The sequence below is a fragment of the Arachis ipaensis genome, chromosome B5, assembly GCF_059453495.1.
Source record: "Arachis ipaensis isolate K30076 ecotype BB chromosome B5, ASM5945349v1, whole genome shotgun sequence".
Lineage (NCBI taxonomy): Eukaryota > Viridiplantae > Streptophyta > Magnoliopsida > Fabales > Fabaceae > Arachis > Arachis ipaensis.
In genome coordinates, this window is record NC_142440.1 from 58,581,680 (window position 1) to 58,590,618 (window position 8,939).

Sequence of the window (8,939 nt, forward strand, 5' to 3'; positions counted from 1 at the left end):
CCTAGTACCCTAAAGCCAACTGGTTTGGGAGTGCTAATTGAAAGCCTAATTAAAGGGTTGTCTTGAGACAAAACACTTAGAGTCGTGGTCAATAAAAAAGAAAAAAATATGAAAAGGAAAGAACAACCAAAAGAGAATGAAATAACTCTTAATACTTCAAGGTGATAATCAATAAAAAGGGTCCCTGAAGCTTATACTTGAAAGAACCCTCAAGGAGCTAGGAGTTCTTTGTGACATTGAAACAAAAATTATTCATACATGTGTGATAAACCACTATTTTATGGTTTATAATGTGGTTAATTGTGTGGTTTTATCATGATCTTTACCCACTTATTCATATGATTAGCATGCAGTTATACTTCCTTCCTAAAATTATTACATGATTGAAAACTTGCTTCCTAGAGACTTTTAATTATGTATTTTAATTCTCCTTTATTCCATTCGATGCCGTGATCTGTGTGTTAAGTGTTTCAGGCTTTATAGGGTATGAATGAGTTGGAGATTGGAAAGGGAGCTTGCCAAATTGGAAGGAACACAGGAAATTAAGGAGATGACCAGCGAAAAGTGATGCGGCCGCATGGCTCATGCGACCGCGCAAAAGAGAGGAAATCGCAGTGATGCGGCCGCATGGCTCACGCAACCGCGCGGATTGGAATAGCACAAGTGACGCGGAGGCGTAGACGACGCGCCCGCGTGGCAAGCAAAACGCCAAATGACGCGTCCGCATGAATGACGCGATCGCGTGACGTGCGCGATCTGCATAATCTGCAGAATTCGCTGGGGGCGATTTTGGGCCCTGTTTAGACCCAGTTTTTGGCCCAAAAAAGCATACTAGAGCCAGAGAACATGCAGAAACCAAGAACAACATTCATTCTACACAATTTTTAGTTTTTAGATCTAGTCTTACTCCTCCTCTAGGTTTTCTCTCTACACATTCATAGTTCTTAGGATTTTTATTTCTATTGCTCTTTGTATTGGGATATTGAGAAGAGTTATTACCTCATCAAGACTTCGTCATTCTAGTTCATTTTCTTTACTTGGCTTTACTCTTCCACGTCCTTTAATTTACTCAATTTTACTATTGGATTATTTTAGAACTTATTAATACAAGAATTACTTTTATTTTTAATTGATTCCTTTGAGTTTTATTTATCATGTCTTTCTTTAATTCCCTTTCCTATGTTATGAGTTCTACATTCACAATGAGCGAGTAGTTCCCTAACTTGATGGGGAGTTGATTGAAAGGAACCCTTGAGTTGGGATGCTTAAAAGAAAAATTGTAATTGGGTTTATTGTTGGAATGCTCTCTAGTCACTGACACTAATCCTTTTCAATTGAGCAGATTGGAACTTGTGAATAGAAACAGTATTCCAACTTGTTTGACTTTCCCTTACCTAGTAAGGGATAACTAAACAGAACAACCTTCAATTATCAATTAATCTTGAGAGTACTTCAACAAGAATAGGGCTTCCAACTAATCTACTCCCAATCAAGGCTTTTATTTAACTTACTTAATTTCTCAAATTTAATTTCCTGTTTATTCAACTCAAACCCTTTTTGAAAACATATGATTAATAAAATAGCACACCTTTCTTCAACTCGTTGGGAGATGACCTGGGATTAATACTCCCAGTATTTTAATTTTGATTTTTGTGACAACCCTTCTAAATTGATAAGCGGATTTCTGGTTAGTTAAGAACTATACTTGCAACGCATATCTCATAACAATTCTTAATTCGCCAATTTTCGCCACGTCAATTTTTGGCGCCGTTGCCGGGGAGTTGCAATAGAGTGATAAAGTTATTAATTGGAATTTATTTATTTGCATTTTATTTTATCTTGCTACTATGAGCTGCTTATTTCTTTCGCTAGATGACGCGTTCACTTCCTGATCCAAGCTTGCCAGTATTCGATCCTGAGATTGAAAAAACTATTTCACGAATAAGGCAAGCTCAGCGTCGGTTAGTCCTCTCTGAAGGCAGATCTAAAACGTTATTTGAGGAAGAAATCAGCCCCCGTTCTACTGATTCGGTTGATTTACGTGTAGGTGACATGGTAGAACCTAGGAGAGTTACTATCCAGAAGGCTGGAGCCCCTGATTTTACAATGCAACCGTTTCAAGCGCATCACCCAGCGGTGGCTACAGACTTTGAAATAAAGACTGCACTGCTCAATTTGATGCCCAAGTTTCATGGCTTACCTGCTCAAGAGCCTATCAAGCACCTAAGAGATTTTCAAGCAGCCTGTTCTACTGTCTGGCGTGATGGTGCAGATGAAACTTCAATTTTGTTGAAAGCTTTCCCATTTTCTCTTGAGGGAAAGGCAAGAGAGTGGTACTACACTCAACCCGCAGCAACTGTATCCAACTGGGATACACTTAGAAGAGAATTTTTGAAAAATTTCTTTCCAGCTGAAGTTACTGATAAACTGAGGAAAGATATTTCCATGATTATTCAGGACGAATCTGAGACTCTCTATGAATACTGGGAGCGCTTCAATAATCTTCTGGAAGCATGCCCCCACCATATGATTGACAAGATAAGACCACATTGGAAAGTGCTAGCAATGGGTCTATGAAAAAGTGCAAGACCACTGATGAGGCATGGCAATTGATCAGCGACTTAGCTGAATCCACTCGGAATCACAGGCAGAAACAAGGCCGTTCAAAAGCCATTGCAGAAGTATCCTCTAGCAGAGAGACTGCTGCTATAACTCAGAGTATCTATGAAATGACCAACTTGCTAAAGCAGATGCAATTGAATCAACAACAAGTTCAGCAAGCTCAACCTTCTCCACCACAGCAAAGCCAACAGTTAGTCCCACAGAGAGTTTGTGGAATCTGTGCTGATTATAGCCATTATACTGACGAATGTCCGCAGCTCCAACACACCGTGGCAGCCACTCATAACTTCTATAACCGCCCCAACCAAGGGTACAATCAAGGTGGCAATTACAGCCATGGATGGCAGTACAATTCTAACCAGAATTGGAGGGACAACAACAACAGAGGAGGTAGAGACAATTAGGAAAATCAGAGGTGGAATAACAACAACAACAGGTAGCAGAACCAGAACTAGCCTTACAGAGCACCTCACTTGAGGCAATCCAAAGGACCACAGAATATCCAACAGCAGACCTCTCAAATTACTTATCCTTCTTCATCTGCTAATGATGACTTACTACAATCTATTGATCGGAGACAACAGACCATGGAAAATAACCTTTATGCTACACTAAATGGTCTGAACTCTACCCTGCAAGCTCTTGTCTCACAGATTGGATCAATAAATAACTCCAATAACCAGCCTTTGAGCTCTAGTGGAATTCCCTCTCAACCATTACCTAATCCAAAGTGTGGGGAGGTTGAGAAACCACTATTTCATGGTTTATAATGTGTTTAATTGTGTGGTTTTATCATGATCTTTACCTACTTATTCATATGATTAGCATGCATTCATACTTCCTTCCTAAAATTATTACATGATTGAAAACTTGCTTCCTAAAGAATTTTAATTATGTATTTTAATTCTCCTTTATTCTATTCGATGTCGTGATCTGTGTGTTAAGTGTTTCAGGCTTTATAGGGCATGAATGAGTTGGAGATTGGAAAGGGAGCTTGCAAAATTGGAAGGAACACAGGAAATTAAGGAGATGACCAGCGAAAAGTGACGCGGCCGCATGGCTCACGCGACTGCGCGAAAGAGAGGAAATCGCAGTGACGCGGCCGTATGGCTCACGCAACCGCGCAGATTGGAATAGCACAAGTAACGCGAAGGCGTGGACGACGCACCCGCGTGGCAAGCAAAACGCCGAATGATGCGTCCACATGAATGACACGATCGCGCGACGTGCGCGATCTGCATAATCTGTAAAATTTGCTGGGGGCGATTTTGGGCCCTGTTTTGACCCAGTTTTCGACCCAGAAAAGCAGACTAGAGCCAGAGAACATGCAGAAACCAAGAACAACATTCATTCTACACAATTTTTAGTTTTTAGATCTAGTCTTACTCCTCCTCTAGGTTTTCTCTCTACACATTCATAGTTCTTAGGATTTTTATTTCTATTGCTCTTTGCATTGGGATATTGAGAAGAGTTATTACCTCATCAAGACTTCGTCATTCTAGTTCATTTTCTTTACTTGGCTTTACTCTTCCATGTCCTTTAATTTACTCAATTTTACTATTGGATTATTTTAGAATTTATTAATACAAGAATTACTTTTATTTTTAATTAATTCCTTTGAGTTTTATTTATCATGTCTTTCTTTAATTCCCTTTCCTATGTTATGAGTTCTACATTCACAATGAGCGAGTAGTTCCCTAACTTGATGGGGAGTTGATTGAAAGGAAACCTTGAGTTGGGATGCTTAAAAGAAAAATTGTAATTGGGTTTATTGTTGGAATGGTCTCTAGTCACTGACACTAATCCTTTTCAATTGAGCGGATTGGAACTTGTGAATAGAAACAGTATTCCAACTTGTTTGACTTTCCCTTACCTAGTAAGGGATAACTAAACAGAACAACCTTCAATTATCAATTAATCTTGAGAGTACTTCAACAAGAATAGGGCTTCCAACTAATCTACTCCCAGTCAAGACTTTTATTTAACTTACTTAATTTCTCAAATTTAATTTCCTGTTTATTCAACTCAAACCCTTTTTGAAAACATCTGATTAATAAAATAGCACACCTTTCTGCAACTCGTTGGGAGACGACCTGGGATTCATACTCCCAGTATTTTAATTTTGATTTTTGTGACAACCCTTCTAAATTGATAAACGGATTTCTGGTTGGTTAAGAACTATACTTGCAACGCATATCTCATAACAATTCTTAATTCGCCAATTTCCGCCACGTTAATTTTTGATGCCGTTGCCGGGGAGTTGCAATAGAGTGATAAAGTTATTAATTGGAATTTATTTATTTGCATTTTATTTTATCTTGCTACTATGAGCTGCTTGTTTCTTTCGCTAGATGATGCGTTCACTTCCTGATCTAAGCTTGCCAGTATTCGATCCTGAGATTGAAAGAACTATTTCACGAATAAGGCAAGCTCGGCGTCGGTTAGTCCTCTCTGAGGGTGGATCTGAAACGTCATTTGAGGAAGAAATCAGCCCCCGTTCTACTGATTCGGTTGATTTACGTGTAGGTGACATGGAAGAACCTAGGAGAGTTACTATCCAGGAGGCTGGAGCCCCTGATTTTACAATGCAACCGTTTCAAGCGCATCACCCAGGAGCCCCTGATTTACATGACCACTGATGAGGCATGGTAATTGATCAGCGACTTAGCTGAATCCACTCGGAATCACAGGCTGAAACAAGGCCGTTCAAAAGCCGTTGTAGAAGTATCCTCTAGCAGAGAGACTGCTGCTCTAACTCAGAGTATCTGTTAAATGACCAACTTGCTGAAGCAGATGCAATTGAATCAACAGCAAGTTCAGCAAGCTCAACCTTCTCCACCACAGCAAAGCCAACAGTTAGTCCCACAGAGAGTTTGTGGAATCTGTGCTGATTATAGCCATTATACTGACGAATGTCCGCAGCTCCAGCAGGAAGACAACACCGTGGCAGCCACTCATAACTTCTATGACCGCCCCAACCAAGGGTACAATCAAGGTGGCAATTACAACCATGGATGGCAAGACAATTCTAACCAGAATTGGAGGGACAACAACAACAGAGGAGGCAGAGACAATCAAGGAAATCTGAGGTGGAATAACAACAACAACAGGCAGCAGAACCAGAATCAGCCTTACAGAGCACCTCACCTGAGGCAATCCCAAGGACCACAGAATACCCAATAGCAGACCTCTCAAATTACTTATCCTTCTTCATCTGCTAATGATGACTTACTACAATCTATTGATCGGAGACAACAGACCATGGAAAATAACCTTTATGCTACACTAAATGGTCTGAACTCTACCCTACAAGCTCTTGTCTCACAGATTGGATCAATGATTAACTCCAATAACCAGCCTTTGAGCTCTAGTGGAATTCCCTCTCAACCCTTACCCAATCCAAAGGGTGGCATTAATGCCATCACCCTAAGATCCGGAACCACACTGCAGGAGAGGAATCAGGAGGAGCCAAGCCCACCAGAACACACCACAGCTGAAGAGGTAGTGGAAATAGAAGATGTTGAAGAGGAAGAGGACATACAGGACATAGATGAAAAAGAGGAAGTTCAACCACAAGAGGAAGCAGCAAAGGGCATAGACACTGCAGAAGACACCACTCCCGTTCTATTTCCACAACTTGCAACGAAATCCAGGAAGCAGCTGGAACCTGATCCCAAAATGGTAGAGATATTCAAAAAGGTTGAGGTAACTGTTCCTCTTTTTGATGTTATTCAACAGGTATCTAAATATGCCAAGTTTCTAAAAGATTTATGTATACATAAAGACAAAATTAATGAATTAGAAACTATTCCTTTAGATAGTTCCATATCTGCTTTAATGGGAGGTTTACCTGAAAAGTGTAGTTACCCAGGTCCATGTATGGTTAATTGTACTATTGGTGGTGTGGTATTTTCTGACTGCATGTGTGATTTAGGAGCATATGTGAGTATAATGCCTTTGTCTATATATGATATTTTGAGGCTCCCTCCCTTAAAAACGGTGGCAGCTCGTTTTGTGTTAGCAGATAAAAGCATTATTACAGTGGCTGGAGTTGCTGAATATGTATTAGTGGGCATTAAGGGGCTCACATTTCCCATTGATTTTTATATCCTGAAGATGCCCCAAAATGACTCAGAGAAGCCGTCATCAATCCTACTCGGAAGACCATTCCTGAAGACCTCGAAGTTCAAATTAGATACTTTTTCAGGAACATACTCTTTTGAAATAGATGGCCGAGTAGTAATCTTCAATCTGAATGGAGTTATGAAGCATCCTCCAGAGGATCATTCTATCCTCCAGTGTGACATCATAGATGAAACCGTGGCTGAAGTTCACCAGGAGGAATTTGAAGAGAAGTACATAGGACAAGGTCCAAGTGTGGGGACATTCTCAGAGGACAATGACAGTACTTTACCTTTGTCACCAGCTCCAGACAACCCAGAGCCTGACCATGATCAGAAGTTAGAATTAAAATCCCTTCCTCCACACCTCAAATATGCTTACCTTGAGGATGAGCAGAAGTTTCCAGTTATCATTGCAAGGGAACTCACTTCTCAACAGGAAGAGCAGTTACTTAGTGTGCTGAGGAGGCACAAGAAGGCAATTGGTTGGAGTTTGGCAGACATAGTAAGCATCAACCCTCAAGTCTGTGAGCATAGAATATTTTTAGAAGGGGGAGCAAGACCTGTCCGTCAACCCCAGAGAAGACTTAACCCCACTATCTTAGAGGTTGTCAAAAAGGAAGTGACCAGACTACTGAAGGCAGATATCATCTATCCCATCTCAGACAGTGAATGGGTAAGCCCAGTACAAGTGGTGCCCAAGAAGTCTGGAGTCACTACAGTGAAGAATGAGCATGGAGATCTCATTGCAACCAGAGTTCAAAACGGCTGGAGGGTCTGCATTGACTACGGACGCCTCAACCAGGCCACTCGTAAGGATCACTATCCTCTTCCATTCATTGATCAAATGCTGGATCGCCTGTCAGGTAAATCACATTATTATTTTTTAGATGGTTACACAGGTTATTTCCAGATTCATATAGCTCCTGAGGATCAGGAAAAGACCACTTTTACATGTCCTTTTGGGACTTATGCTTACAAGAGAATGCCCTTTGGCTTGTGCAATGCACCAGCTACCTTCCAAAGGTGCATGATGAGTCTTTTCTCTGATCTTATTGAGGACTGTATGGAAGTTTTTATGGATGATTTTAGTGTATATGGCGATTCCTTTAGCCTTTGCTTAGATGGATTATCTAGAATATTAGATAGATGTGTCAGTACAAACCTTGTATTAAATTTTGAAAAATGTCATTTTATGGTAAAACAAGGTATTATACTAGGACATGTTGTGTCTAATACTGGCATTTCTGTAGATCCAGCAAAGGTGGATGTTATTTCTAGTTTACCTTACCCCTCTTCTGTGAGGGAAGTCTGTTCGTTCCTTGGCCATGCAGGTTTTTACAAGAGATTCATTAAGGACTTCAGTAAGGTAGCACTTTCCTTATCCAGACTACTGCAGAAGGATATTGAGTTCGAGTTTAGTGAAGATTGCAAACAAGCATTTGATAAGCTGAAGACCGCCCTAACTCAAGCTCCAATTGTGAGAGGACCAGACTGGAGCCAGCCATTTGAAATAATGTGCGACGCCTCCAACCATGCAGTAGGAGCAACACTGGCTCAGCGTGAAGGTAAGGAGCCCTTTGTTATTGCTTATGCGTCTAAAACTTTAGATGCCGCTCAGTCCAATTACACTACTACTGAGAAAGAGCTTCTTGCTATTGTTTTTGCTCTGGATAAATTCAGAGCCTATTTACTTGGTATGAAGGTAGTAGTGTACTCAGACCACGCTGCTCTAAAGTATCTATTAGCTAAAAAGGAGTCCAAACCAAGGCTTATACGTTGGATACTGCTATTACAAGAATTTGATTTAGAAATTAAGGATAGGAGTTGTAACCAGAATTTAGTGGCAAACCATTTGAGTCGCCTTGAGCACATTACAAATGACCCCACTCCTATAGCTAATAATTTCCCATTTGATAACCTGCAAGCGGTATCTGAGGTAGTCCCTTGGTATGCACCTGTAGCTAATTATCTAGTTAGCCGCACCTTTCTTCCAAACTTTTCTAAGCATCAAAGAGACAAGCTGAAAAGCGAGTCTAAATATTATATATGGGATGACCCATATTTATGGAGATGTGGCGCTGACCAGGTAATTAGACGGTGTGTGCCTCAATCAGAATTCCAGTCCATCTTAGAGGCATGTCACTCGTCTGAGAGTGGAGGACATTTTGACCCTCAAGGAACAGCTAGAAAAAT

At 40.6% G+C, this 8,939-nt stretch overlaps 1 non-coding gene across 1 annotated transcript; it reads right to left on the bottom strand.

Annotated features, from left to right (window-relative positions):
* Positions 1 to 2,424: 2,424 nt before the first annotated feature.
* LOC148564323 (small nucleolar RNA R71) lies at positions 2,425 to 2,532 on the bottom strand. Its single transcript, XR_015884364.1, has one exon. It is a non-coding gene; the product is annotated as a small nucleolar RNA R71 (small nucleolar RNA).
* Between the last annotated feature and the right edge of the window lie 6,407 nt (positions 2,533 to 8,939).